This window comes from Aptenodytes patagonicus, chromosome W, assembly GCF_965638725.1.
Source record: "Aptenodytes patagonicus chromosome W, bAptPat1.pri.cur, whole genome shotgun sequence".
NCBI lineage: Eukaryota > Metazoa > Chordata > Aves > Sphenisciformes > Spheniscidae > Aptenodytes > Aptenodytes patagonicus.
Window position 1 is genome coordinate 26,441,778 of NC_134981.1, and position 14,219 is coordinate 26,455,996.

General features: G+C 42.2%; 1 pseudogene; it reads left to right on the forward strand.

Moving 5' to 3' along the window:
- The first annotated feature begins 1,035 nt into the window (after positions 1-1,035).
- On the forward strand, positions 1,036-12,353 carry LOC143172209 (rho guanine nucleotide exchange factor 39-like; annotated as a pseudogene).
- The last annotated feature ends 1,866 nt before the right edge of the window (positions 12,354-14,219 follow it).

A 14,219-nucleotide genomic window follows, 5' to 3' on the forward strand; every position in this document is an offset into this window, starting at 1 on the left:
CCTCTGGAGAAACTCCTGCTACTATAAAATACCGCGTGTGTCCCTCAGCTATCTGGACTTTTGCAAACACGTTAAATGAGTCTTGGTACTCATTTGATGTGAAACTTTTGTTTCAGACATTGATTCAGATATCTGAAATGTCTCTGGAAGACTGTATTTGACAAATTCCCTTCTCTACAATGACATGTCTTTCTGTATTAGTATAGCTCATCCGTATGGGAGTCAGAACTTTTGTGGGGGTAGCTCAGCTTCCACAGAAACTGCAGACTTCATGCCATGGCAAGTGTGCAACAGCCTGCGCTGCCAGACAGAGCAATATTTAACCGATGCTCTGGTAACGCATGCTTCTTTCTCTGAGAGAGAATTAACACTAAATGAGTTAGTGTTTTTCTCTGTAGTAAAACCATGATGCTCTTGCAGAAGAAAAGAGCAGCAGCGAAGCTGGTTAATAAGTGGATAGTGTGATTCACAGCAGTTGAATCACTCTCATCTCTGAAACCACAAACTACTGTTAGAAAATGACAATGCAAACCACTCGCTTCTTGGGAACCTCCATGGGAAAACAAGCAAGAGCGCTCTCTTTCTCACTCTCTCTCTCCCCTCCCCAAGACAAATCTTATGGCTGTTTTCTACTCCTATCCACAGTACCTCTTCCACCCACTAGCTTCCTTGGGTTTATTGAGAATTGTGCATGAAGAATGGGGCAAAACACAGGAAGCAGCAGTTTATGGGTGAGATTGTAAACTTGAGATTTGCTTACAGACGCATCGTAATGTACTGCTCTTGCTTTCACAGTCTGGTCTTTCTAACGCTGTTCCTCTGGTTGATGCAGGGCTCCTGTACCTGCAAATAAGAATGCAGAAGGAAACTGTTAATAACGGTTGCTGGCATTTGACTTCCCTTCTTCCATAGTAAAGCGTAGAGTTAGTAGCTCAGAATCCTACCCTGCAGCCTAGGTTGTGCATTTGTTGTGTGTCCGTCTCTCTTGACTCTTCAGGATCGGTTACCTTTCTGTATATCAGCCCTGAGACTGCCATGAGTGACTCGTCCCTGCTGTTTATGGCTGGAGCAAACACTGTGGAAGAGCTGGGAGAGAAAGCGCAGCCAAGGAGCTGCTGGAAACCGAACACAAATACCTTGAGCAGCTGGATTTGGTGATCACAGTGAGTATTTTGGCCCCTTCTGATATGTGGGTACCTTCAGGCAGCATGTACTTATTTGTGTTGTCATGGGGAAGAGTCAAGAGCAAGACTTTGATGCATCCCTACTGCATGGGACAAATCCCAACTCGTCACACTGCTGGGGCTGAAAGGTTTTTATGTTGTTTTTCTTTTACCTCCTCTGTAATATCCAATAGCTCGTGGTTTTGGCCCCTTAGCTTTGGTCTGTACACAGACATAAATCTTTAAGTTTTGATTATATAGGGGACTTGGCTTAAGATGCCTGAAATGTATGAAACGTAGGGGCACAGACAAGACAAAGATAGATTATGAACAAGGTGGTGAAAAACAGATGCATCTGGGAATACTGAAATAGACTCCGTCAATGCTGTAGTGCTGTTCCACGTGTTTACAGTTATGGTCAAGGTTACCAAGAAGGCTTACATCTGATGATAGATATCTTAGGTAGGCATTCACAATACTTTATATCCTTTTGAGCTCAAGAGTGTGCAGGCTGCAATGTCTTGCTTTTACTGTGTGCCAAGAATAACCTTTGAGTGACCTGTGAATTTTAACTGTTTGAAATTCTCTCTTTTTTTCCTACTTAGTTCTTTGTGACAATTTTAAAGGCCAAAGGGATGCTGAAACCTGCTGTGTTGGAAACCATATTTGGACCCCTGGAATCCATATATTTGTCCAGCCAGTAAGTGAACACACTGATGCGATTCCTGTAATTATATGGAGAGGACCCTATATTGATGAGAGAGTAAGATTTCAGGAAATAAAGCTAACACCTTGTAAAACAGGCATTCACTTCTAGCACTGCTAGCCTTGGTGGCACTTGCAGGTGTACCCAGGAAACTGCTGATCTGTATCCACATATCTGGATGCCCAGTTGCTCTCTGGATAGTGTTTTAAACCCAGTAAGTCTGCTCCATAGTATTTTTAAGGGATGCTTTCTGTAGCTTACTCTGTGACCACTAAGCATGTATTCGGCACAGAAACTGGATGTGAGGTGGAGACTGACAAATGAAGAGTGAACCAGAGGGAGCTGAGAAAATGCCATCAGTAACGTACCCCTCCCAAGCTATCTTTCTTCCTTGTGCACAGGGTTCTGTCGCTTCACCTGGAGAGAGGGAATTTGAGACTAGGATTGGAAAATTTCTGTCAGAATTTGGAGCTTTATGGCCACTATGCTGAGAATTTGGAGCAGGCAAATAAAACCTTGAAGGTAAATATCTCCTTTATTCTTCATGTTTTTTTTTTCCTCTCTTTCTCCATTCTATGAAACGCATACATCCTTCCCTTTTTCTTACTTCTGTTTCTGCAGTGATCAGTTTTCTTACTTTTTCTGGGCTGCTGCTATTTTCTCAGTCTTTCTTCCATAATAGAATGGTGAAAACCTCTCTACTTATTTAGAGCTTCAAATTTTTGAAGCTTGTTTCAGGTGTGTATGTATGTATGTGCACACGCTGAGCACAGTTTTTTCAAACAGAGTTCTGGTTTTACTCCCATTCCTCCTTGACTGGCAAGTCTGGAGAGTTTGCAGTGGGAACACTAGGGGACAGTGATCTCTTTCTGGAGAATTATCAGGTCTCCTAGTCTTTCCCTCTACCACGAACTGTATCCTAACAGTGGGATTTCCTTTTTCCTTCCCAATATTTTTTTCTATGGTAGAAGAAAAATTTTTCCCCTCCCATTTACCTCTCCAAATACAGCCTGTCTTCTGAGAAATTTCAGAAGGATGTATTTTTATTTCAAAGTCCTGACAGCTGTATCTGGAATTTAAACCACCTGACTTCCAGTTCTTGTCTATGCTTGTTCCCAGCTGCAGGATGTACTAGGATGTTTCTGCTCTGTTCTGCTTGCATGCATATATATGCATTTTTGATGTCTCAAGAGAAAAAGAAGCTATTTTGGATACTTGCCTTGTGGTGATGGGAATGCGGGGCTGCATTGCTTTGTCTCGAAATGAGTGGCAAAAAGCCACAGGTGGACTCCTTGTTTTCCTATCTGAGTCAACCTTCCTTTTTTCTTTGTTTTCCATTTGCTGAGCGTACTAGCTTTATACTGCTGTGCATGTGTGAAGAGGGGATATTGCTTCTATTACCCACTGGGAAATGATGGTCAGGAGAAAGGGAATGGCTTGTCCATGGCCACAAAAGAAGTTGTTGATGCTTGTGTTTAGGACTGGAGGCCTAAACTCTAAGTTTAAGAGTTTTAAGAGTTCTAAGCTCTGGTGCAGACTAGAACACATATTTCTTTCTGTAGTCTCAAAGCTATATGCCTTTTCTGCCACACACAGGAGCAACTGAGGAAAAAATAAGTCATTTCAACAGTTTAAGAAACTCCAGGAGACTCGACCTCAGTTTCAAGGGAGGAAGCTAGAGGATCTGCTTCCTTTGCCCCTGCAGAATTGCACCAGTAAGTAAGCAATTCTGAGTCTTAAAGGTGTTATTATAAGAAGGGAAAAAGGAACATAATAGTGTCTTGGTTGCTATGGGAGGTAAAGTTGCTTAATGTGTCTCCAAATCAGAGCATATAGACTGCAATGAAACAGGCCTGAAGATGTGCCTGTAGAGTGGAATCAGTGTATGTGGATGGGAGATGATGCAGAGGTGTTTAACCCTGGCTCCTAAGCCCTTCATCTAGCTCTCAGGTAGAATTGAAGTGGAGGCTTTCTGTCATCTCAGTAAGCAACTGAAGTTAGGCCCTGAACAAAAGCAAGCTGTCTGAAGTGCTGCAGAAGTGGTGCTCTCTGCCAGAGATGGTCTCGCTCCGCTTTTGTGCAGGTTGCTGACCTGGAGCATTGTGACTCTCCGCTCTTGTAGATGGTTGCTTTTGGAGAGAGATGAGATTAATAAACTCAGGGGAGCTTTTCTCCCCCCTCTGGTTATCAGGACCATATGCTTTCCACAGATTTGGTGCCTATCACAGTTGTCTGAGCCTGGAGAGATCCAATCTGGATTGCTGCCTTGAGGCATCCTTTGAAGAGACAGGCTGTTTGTACAAGGAGAGTGCTGCATGCACTCAAGGGCTGCCCTTTCTTGAGGAGGATATGTGGGTAATACAGAGCATGGGTGGTTTGCTGTGAACCCAGCTGCTGCTGCTATAGGTCAAGTAGCTGCTCTTTAACCATGATCTTATCCATGCTAACACAAATTTGAGAGATTGAGAGCCTTGTTTCTTTGAAAATAACTGGGGGTGAGCATACCACAGTCTTTCAGATAGCTTTATATAATGTTTTTAATCAGCTTGGCAGATACAGATGTAAGCTTTCTTTTTACTGTAATTCTTTGGATCGTTCCTTTAAATTTGTAAACCAACAGTATATTTGTTGCTGTCCAACTGTTTGGAAAAATGGTGGCTTTTTAACAGAAGGTCTGATTTTTTCAATAATCATCTCTTTCATGTTCAAGTTTCTTCGAAACTGTTACATATGCTGCAAGTCATATGACTTCTGCCATTTTGTGAATCTGCTCAATGTGATATTTCTTCTGTCATTTCAGACTGAAAATAGTTTGACTGTATTGGGAGAAAGCATTTGCGGAGATCTGATCCTTTCTGGTAAAGACTGGAGGGGAAAAAAGAAAAAGGCAGCTCCTAGTTCTTATAGAAATGCCTTTATTTTCTTGTGTGGGCAGGAAACATATGGTATGAATGCTACCATTCAGACCTAAAAAAAAAAAAAATCGTTCAAAGAGAAATTTGTCTGTTATTGAAGGCGTTTTTATGTGAATGTTGAAGTCTTCTAAGAGAGTCTCATGAACTTCAGTAATATGTAAGGTTGCTTTTATCAGATACCCAGGAAATGCCAAAGGCTTGCAAATGTATAAAATACTTGGGTTAATTTAGTTGATAAATTTGAAGATAAAATGAATGTGATCAAAGAATTGTGACCAAAAGCTGCTTGGTTAGACTTAGAGGTGTGTACTCCTTGCTAATAATATTTGTATTCTTGTCTTCCATCTACTTCCACAGGAAGAAAAATCTTCTTCTCTCTGGGGTTCTAGTGCATTACTATTTCCCATCATCATCTTGATCAAGATGTGACTGAGAACACATTGGGAATAAAAATGTAGAGTGACTGACTGGGAAACTGGCCTAGGGGTTAGACTGGAGAAATGGCAGCCCTATTTTTTATGATGAAGGTGGTGAGACACTGGAACAGGTTGCCCAGAGAAGTTGTGAATGCCCCATCATTGAAAATGTTCAAGGGCAGGTTGGTCAGGGCTTTGAGCAACCTGATTTAGTGAAAAATGTTTCTGCCCATGGCAGGGGGGTTGGACTAGATGATCTTTAAAGGTTCCTTCCAACCCAAACCATACTATGACTCTATTGGTCATGTGCCTCAATTTTCTAGGATAATTAATGTCCTTCATGCCATATTTACTAGCAGTTAACACCACTTGTGGGGCATTTTTCATGTATTTGCTTCCAAATCCAGGAAAATATTCCTCTGTCTAATGTTTCATTGGCAAATAAATGTTTTCTAGAACCACAGAAGTGTTGGTTGGAGAGAGGCCTCTGGAGGTCATCTAGTCCAATCTTCTGCTGAAACTACTGAATAAATCTGTTGTTGATACTTGGTTTAAAACATTTGCTTCTTAATTTCACCTTATCTTTTCACAGCAAGATAGATAAGGCGTAACACGTACTAATTTGTGATAACCTCAGAATATGCTGCTATAATTTCAGAGACTGTGAAATCTGTTTCCAAGGTATCTCAGTGGGTCTAAGACATCGTTCGTAAGAGAGAGAACTCATTGCAGCTACTTCGGGTTCGGAAACTGCTCAAAGGACAGAAGCCCCAGGTGTTGACTCCAGGTGGGTCTTACTGACAGCTCTGTTTTTCTTCTGCCAAGCTGAGATAACTGGAGGTATGCTTGCCTTAGAATAGAATAGAATAGACTATTTCAGTTGGAAGGGACCTACAATGATCATCTAGTCCAACTGCCTGACCAATTCAGGGCTGACCAAGTTAAAGCATGTTATTTAGGGCATTGTCCAAATGCCTCTTAAACACTGACAGGCTTGGGGCATCGACCACCTCTCTAGGAAGCCTGTTCCAGTGTTTGACCACCCTCTTGGTAAAGAAATGCTTCCTAATGTCAAGTCTAAACCTCCCCTGATGCAGCTTTGAACCATTCCCACATGTCCTATCACTGGATACAAGGGAGAAGAGATCAGCACCTCCCTCTCCACTTCCCCTCCTCAGGAAGCTGTAGAGAGCAATGAGGTCGCTCCTCAGCCTCCTCTTCTCCAAACTAGACAAACCCAGAGTCCTTAGCCACTCCTCATAGGACATGCCTTCCAGCCCCTTCACCAGCTTTGTTGCCCTGCTCTGGACGCATTCAAGGACCTTAACATCCTTCTTAAATTGTGGGGTCCAGAACTGCACACAGTACTCAAGGTGAGGTCACACCAACGCTGAATACAGAGGGATAATCACCTTTCTTGACCGGCTGGTTATGCTGTGCTTGATGTACCCCAGGATGCGGTTTGCCCTCTTGGCTGCCAGGGCACACTGCTGACTCATATTGAGTCTCCTGTCGACCAGCACCCCCAGATCCCTTTCTGCAGGGCTGCTCTCCAGCCATTCCTCTCCCAATTTATACTTGTGCCCGGCGTTACTCCGTCCTAGGTGCAGAATCCGGCATTTGGACTTGTTAAATTTCATCCCATTGATGATTGCCCGATGCTCCAATCTGTCTAGATCCCTCTGCAAGGCCTCTTGTCCCTCAAGAGAGTCAACAGCACCTCCCAGTTTAGTATCATCAGCAAACTTGCTAATGGTGCATTCAACTCCTGCATCCAGATAGTTGATAAATATATTGAACAGAACTGGCCTTGGAATTGAGCCCTGAGGAACACCGTTGGTGACCAGTCGCCAGCCAGATGTAGCCCCATTCACTACAACCCTTTGAACTCTGCCCTTCAGCCAGTTCTTCACCCAGGGCACCGTGAACCCGCTCATCCCACAGTTGGACAACTTGTCCAGAAGGATGCTGTGAGGGACAGTATCAAAAGCCTTACTAAAATCCAGAAAAACTACATCCACCGCCTTCCCTTCATCCACTAGGTGGGTGACCCTATCATAGAAGGATATCAGATTAGTTAAACAGGACTTTCCCTTTGTGAACCCATGTTGACTGTGCCTGATGATTGCATTGTTCTTTAAATGCCTTTCAATAGCACCCAGTATGATCTTCTCCATAATTTTTCCAGGTACTGAGGTTAGACTAACAGGTCTGTAGTTCCCGGGGTCTTCCCTCATGCCCTTCTTGTAGATTGGAATAACGTTGGTTAGCTTCCAGTCAGAGGGGACGTCCCCAGACTCCCAAGACCTTTGGTAGATGATTGAGAGGGGTCCTGCTGTAACATCCGCTAGCTCCTTCAGTACTCTGGGATGAATCCCATCAGGCCCCATGGACTTGTGAACATTCAGCTGGTACAGCTGGTCCCTTACAATTTCAGTGTCCACAAATGGAAAGTCACTGTTCCCACACTCGTCCTCTGACTCAGGAGACTGGGCAGCCCATGGTCTATCAGGATTATTAAAGACTGAGGCAAAAATCGCATTGAATGCCTCTGCTTTTTCTTCATCCCTATTAGTCTGATGACCATCTTCAACAAGTATTGGTACAATATTTTCTTTAGACCTCCTCTTGCTATTAACATACTTAAAAAAAGCCCTTGTTACCTGACACAACACTGGCCAGTTTTAACTCTAATTGAGCTTTGGCCTTTTGTGTCTTCTCCCTGCATACATGAACCACAGCTTTCACCTCTGACTCTACTCATATTAACCAGTTTTCTCCTTCTGGCCCAAATTTCATAGATAGGTGGTGAAAGAATGTAACTAGTAAGTAATTCAGGCACTTTTTTTTTAATTAAGAATTTTTTAGTAAGGATAAGCAGCAGCTTAATTGCCTGACATTCAGATAGGAGGAGCTGATTACATGTAGTCAGAAAGTTAGTCACAGGAACCCAAGGAGGTCAGGAGTATAAGTCGTGGGTGAGAATGAGAGAAAGACATTAAATAATTTTGGAAGAGCATAAGTAGTGGTGTTCTCCCTACTCCATAGATTTGAGTGTCAAGGGCCCAAGGACTGTGGTGTTTTTTACCTTAAGCTACAAGCTTTATGGACTTCTGCTTACACCCTATACATGAAGAATCTTCTTTTATCTGCAGCATTAAACTGTGCCAGAAATCCAAGAATTTGTGTTGATAGCTGAGATATATAAAGTCACAGTCACTGGCATGTAAGACCATCTAATTGGATAACAGGTTTCTTTAGGACCTCTTGTGTGACTGGGTGCTCTCCATGCCCAGAGCACACTCCAAGCTACGTATGGAATATTGTGAGAAATGTCCAGTATGGACAATTATGAAATGGCCACTTGGGGCTTCACCTGTGCCCTCACTAAACACTGCTATTGTAGAGGTCATCTAGAAATAGTGCTGCAGTTGGAGAGGAGTGTTAAAGCCACTGTATGTAAAGGTCTCTAAGACGCACCTCCAGGTACCTGTGAATGTGGTTGTACTTCATACATGTGGATTTTTGGGTGAAGGTAGAAAAAGAGGTTATTTATCAGAGGTTATAATTCTCCAAGATGCTCAGTCAATGTGCAGATTAATTTACAATTCTCTTTCCCATTCTGCTTAGAATCCTTTTGGTGATGCTAGCTGAAAGGGAGCTAACACAGGTGTGGTCTGGTGTGCTCTGCTTATACTGAGCATTGAGCATGTGTGGGGGTGCCTGGACACATTAGGATAGTGCACAAGTAAAAAGGTAAATCAGTTATCCTGAATGACAGAACTAAGAAGATAACCCCATGACAAAAAACCCCAAACAAACCAGTATAACTAGACCAGAGATGGCCATCATTTAAAAGTGTAGGGTCTACTCTTTTGGTCTCCAAATATTCTGAGACATGTAGTAGGACAAGTGTTGAGGGTCTATAGACAACTTTCCATTATCTAGGACAGAATTGTGATGGTTGTGTTTTCCATTAGCAGGAGTAAAATAGGTACTATTGGATATGAGAAGCAGAAAAGTGAGAGGCAGCTAGGGCTTGCTAGTTTTGGGCCAGCTTTCCAGAAACAAGCTAGCTTTTGCAAAACTTTTAAGATTGCATCCTGTTACTAGGAGGGAAGAGGTGAGAAAACATAATCTATAGATTCAGGAAAAAGGGGTAGCTTTGGAGTTGGGTATCTCACATTTGGCAGTGTCTCTGGGATGTGCTGCTCCCAATGAAGAGACCCTGCTTTTCTTGCTGCCTTCCGTATATAGGGCAAACACCATCTTAGCCAGAACTGCCTCCTTAACACAGCACACTGTTCTGTCATCCCTAGCTTCCCTAGGGATGTTTCCCTGCCCTCCTTTCACAAGAATTTCCTAAATCATGTGCCCCTGGGAATCCTGAACATGGATCTATATCCCAAGGCTTCCAGCACAGTCCAGCTCAGGCTGTATGCCAGGGAGTCTGATCACAGGTTAGCCTGAGGGAAACAGTTTCCAGTCAAGCCCCGTGCTGCTGACACCTTCCTTCCATTTGTTTTTTAAACTTGGACTGATTCTTGCACCTCACCCTTCTCTTTCTCAGTTTCTTATTCAGATAAGAGGAGTGGTTCCTGAGGAGTAAGCTAAGCAGGAATTCACTTGCCTCTGTTTTGTGAGTGTAGCATACTAAGACAGACACAATCCATAATTAAAACAAAATTGTGCTGTTTTCTAAAAAGTACTTACTAGCTCAGGCAGAAGTTAAGGCATGAAAAACAGTGGCTGAAATTCTTTGGCAGGTGTTTCCCAGACCAGGCCAGATGGCAATACCTTATTATGGCTTTAAATTTTTATAAATAATCTTCTTACTGGCAGGTATCTTCATAATTCCCATGATTTGATGGCTATCTTGTACAATAATCCTTCTGGTTAGAGGCACTGCTTTAATTATTCCATTTTGTGTAGATGCCATTTTTTTTTAATTGCTGCTTACAGCTAGGTTTTTCAAATTGTTTTAATTTTTTTCCTGCTGATTTCTCTGCCTTTTATTTGCAATTTATTTCATGGGCAGATGACGCTGGATCCTATTCTGTAAGAGAAGGTTGATAAGGTTGCCTATTCAGACCTTCCTTTTAATATGTTGGTTTTTGCTGTCTTTTCATTAGAGCAGTAATCTGCATTCTGTAATCTGTTAACTACTGGAGGTCTGTATATAGTTAGATGACCTGTGAAATTTTATTTTTTTTAATTGGCACGCACAAGCAAACAAAACGGGAAAAATAATAAATGTTCAAAGCTTAGGCTAACTTCTGTTTCACTGCTAATGACAATTAGGCAACACAATTTAAGATAGTTCATGGTATGTTTTCTGAAGGTTTATGTTAATTTAAAGGTATGCATACTACTTTCAAACCATGTTTTTGTTCTGGTCTCTTTGAACAGACTTGCATATAATAGTATCCTCTTAATTAACATAGTAGCTTTATAATAACTTCAGTCTGCTCCTCATATACTAAAAGTTTTGGGCTGATTACTGCTTCTCCATGGGTGCTATCAGTGCTGATGAGCTGGCCTCAGTTAATACTCAGTGCCTTCTCCTAGGGGCTGAAATTGATGTAGAGCCTGGTAACCTATGAGGGTAGCTCACTGTATTCCTTTTTGTCTCATTACATCCTTTTTTTTTGCTAATGATTATCTGACAACTGTTTCTATTTCTCTTGCATGCTTAGGGCGCTGGTATATCTGGGAAGGCTAGCTTTTGGTGGTGCCTTCAAAGGGAGAAGAACTGAAGCGTGGGATGTTCTTCCTTTTTTCTGATATCTTTATTGCAACAAAGCCCTGCCACCCACTGCACCTGCTGAACTCGAACAAATTCACATGCCAGGCTGTCTACCTGCTTCACCAGTGCATAGTGGATAAAGTGTTTGGCCACATGCAGAGCCAGGGAGGGCTCCTCAGTGTAAGTCTTCCCACTTCTGCCTGGCAGAAGCATCAATGGGGTCAGACTTGCAAAGCAGGTCTCTAGCTGTCTCAGCAGCAGCAGGACTGAGATGGTGAGAGTGGTGAAAATGGTAAATGTAATGAACTAGTCTGAGTTAAGGCAACCCTTCTCAGGTGATGCAGGTGGTCCTTTTCCCTTCACAGCGTAGGCCCTTCTGAGCACTCTAGGGTACAGGCTGCTGGTTGCTTCACTTAGCTCAGGTGAGGAGGGTCTGATAAGACTCTGACATGCCCTCAGCAGAGCACATGTTTGGGGGATAGCCCCACAGTCATGTGATGAGAAATACGCAGCATTACAGTAACTGTGGACTGAACTTATAGAAAACCCTGAAAAACAGAGAATGCAGAAATATATGGGTATTATCACAACAGATATTGCTCGTGCATCTAACTCTGAGGGCTGCAGAGTCTTTGACTGGGACTAATGCCTTAGGTAGGGGTATCAAGTTCAGGTCTTCCTAGGTTGCAGCACATGAGGGCTTGTGTTAGCTCATTCCTTGTGAGCTATGACAAGGAAGACTGGGCAAGCTGTGAATTTGCAGGTGGTGGTAGTGGAAGGACCCTTAGGGGTAGCTCGGAATAAGGGAGAAAACTGGATGAAGAGCTGCTGAGGACTGTCATTGCCCACTTCCAAACACCCTATTAAGTCAAAGTGAGCTGTCATCTGTAGCTGGAAGGAATGGGCAAGTCTGGCACTTGCTCTATACTGTCCAGCCTCTGGCTTCTCCCAGTACCAATGCTAAATTTTTCTATCTGGGAAAGAAAATGGGGAAATCAGCATGCAGGGTTGAGTTGAGTTCAATGGTGATGGCTCTCCCTTTATCAGAGTTGCTGCCTTGGTAAGGAATGCCACAGTGGCATCAGATACTGTTTGACTTTGAGCTTTCCTTTCCACACAAGACACTGTTATTGATGTCCAGTGACCAACAAGATATTAATGACTGGTATCGGAGTCTCACAGCTGCAGTCAGGTAGGCCTCTATTTTCCAGAGGTGGAGGGAGCTGAGGGAAGGGGGCAGAACACAAAAACGATCATATGGACCTGTATACTTGCATCTATTACATGGTTATAAGGCTGATAGAGAAGACCTGACTCTGGCAGCCAGGATGCAAAGGAATAATAACGGATTTCATGTATTAACTGAACTTTCCCTTTGTTTTCCTCTACAGGCAGCTGAAAGCCTGACCCATCTGAGTACAAGACAAACTGGCAGGACAACCGCCCCTCTTGGTAGAAGCCTACACAATCTTAGGAAACATTCAAGGACAGCTTGTGAGATTATGAATGCTTTGTCAGCTGTCCTAATCTCAATACAGATATTGCAAAAAATTGGTATGCACACTAAGCATTTGTATATTAAAAATCTGTATCAAGACTTTTCCCCAACTTAACTTAGAAGCTTCTAGCTTTTATACACTTTTTCTCCTCAGATTATTAATTTAAGGACAAGTAGAAGAGAGCCTGACTTGCTTTCCTCATTAAATGTTTTTATCCAACTGTCTGTCTAAATCAGTGTTTTCACATTTATTTGTCTACATATATGTCTACCTGCTCTTGCTTCTGGCTCCTTTGATTAAAATGGATGTTTTGGATAACAGTAACATGGGCATAACACTGTATTTTCAGCTAGTGCTACAGGGCCACAGTAATATTCCTTCCTTGACAGATTTTTATCATTCATAGCCTTCAGTTTTCTACCAAAATAGTTTGACAGTTATTGTCCCTCCTCCTCTAAGAAAGTGACAGGTGGGCAGATCAAGGGAAAATAATTCAGTGCTTAAAATCCTACCTCTCAGTTTCTCATCAATCCCACAGAAAAGTTAATCTGCTGAACTATCTGAAATAAACTGGTAGGTAACATAGACTTATGCTTATCAAACAGCATTCACATTTCTAATCTGAATCCTAAGTGATTATGCTGGTGAAACAGCACTGACCTTTGCCTTCAAGGTATACAGTACGCTTTGAAATGCTATAGTGAAAAGCTTGGGCAGCACCTCTGCTCCTAAAGCACAGTGAAAATCTCCAGAGGGCTACAGTCAGCATTCTGGGTCATCAATCACTGGTAATGCACTAGAGTTCAATTTACTAGGATGAAAGACCAATTTAAGGAAGAAATATAGATAGGCTATTATTCTTGAGAATTTAACATTAAAGCCTCAACATGGATTTTTAATAGTTTGGTTTATCTCTTCTGTTGAGGTGGAAAACATCTGTTTGAACAAGATGTTAGGTCATCAACTGCAAGGAGAGCAATTTCAAAGTCATAAGAAATATAAAGATGATTAAGGTCTCTCTGGAACACTGACTTTTTAGTAGTTTGTTTTTCTTCTTCCTTAAACAGTATCACACATCTTTAATTTCTCACCAGAATTCATTAAAACAGAAGTGGTACTGTGTGAGATAAGTGTCCTAAAGAGAGAATTACCAAATTTTAAGTTCTTTATCATCATTTGATTTTTGTCTTTCCATACAGCTAACACCTCACTACTTAAGATTATTCCATTGTCTTAATTTGTGAACCTTGGGAGGGAAGGAACCCAACATGTCTGTCTGTTTCACTGAGAAGCTACAGCTAGGACTTTCAAGTACAAATCAAAGACTCCCAGGAGTTATATCCCTCTCTGAAAAAGTTCTGCTACTATCCCTTTTTGTTCTAAGAGGGTAATACAGAGATTTCTTGCAACCTTACACCTGAGGCTGAGATGTCTACCAAGCTCTTGGTAGAGACTACTATTATTCCTGCCCACATTGCTTCCTTATTATAACCCAAGTCCCTTTGGTACTACCTCTTTTAAAACTTATCTCAGTGCTACCATCCTAATTTGCATTCAGCACTTCTGAAACAGCAAAACTAACCTGATTTTTCACTGAATTTCCAGCCCTGAAAGGCAGTACACTGGCTTCTAGAAAACACTTTAGCTCTGCCACAGTGAAGTGGAGATGCTGCCCCAGAGAGTAGGGCTGTTGGACCAGATGCTGTAACAAACCCAGTCTTTGCTGGAGTAAATTATTAATTCATGTGCACAGGAATATAATTCAAATAGAAGC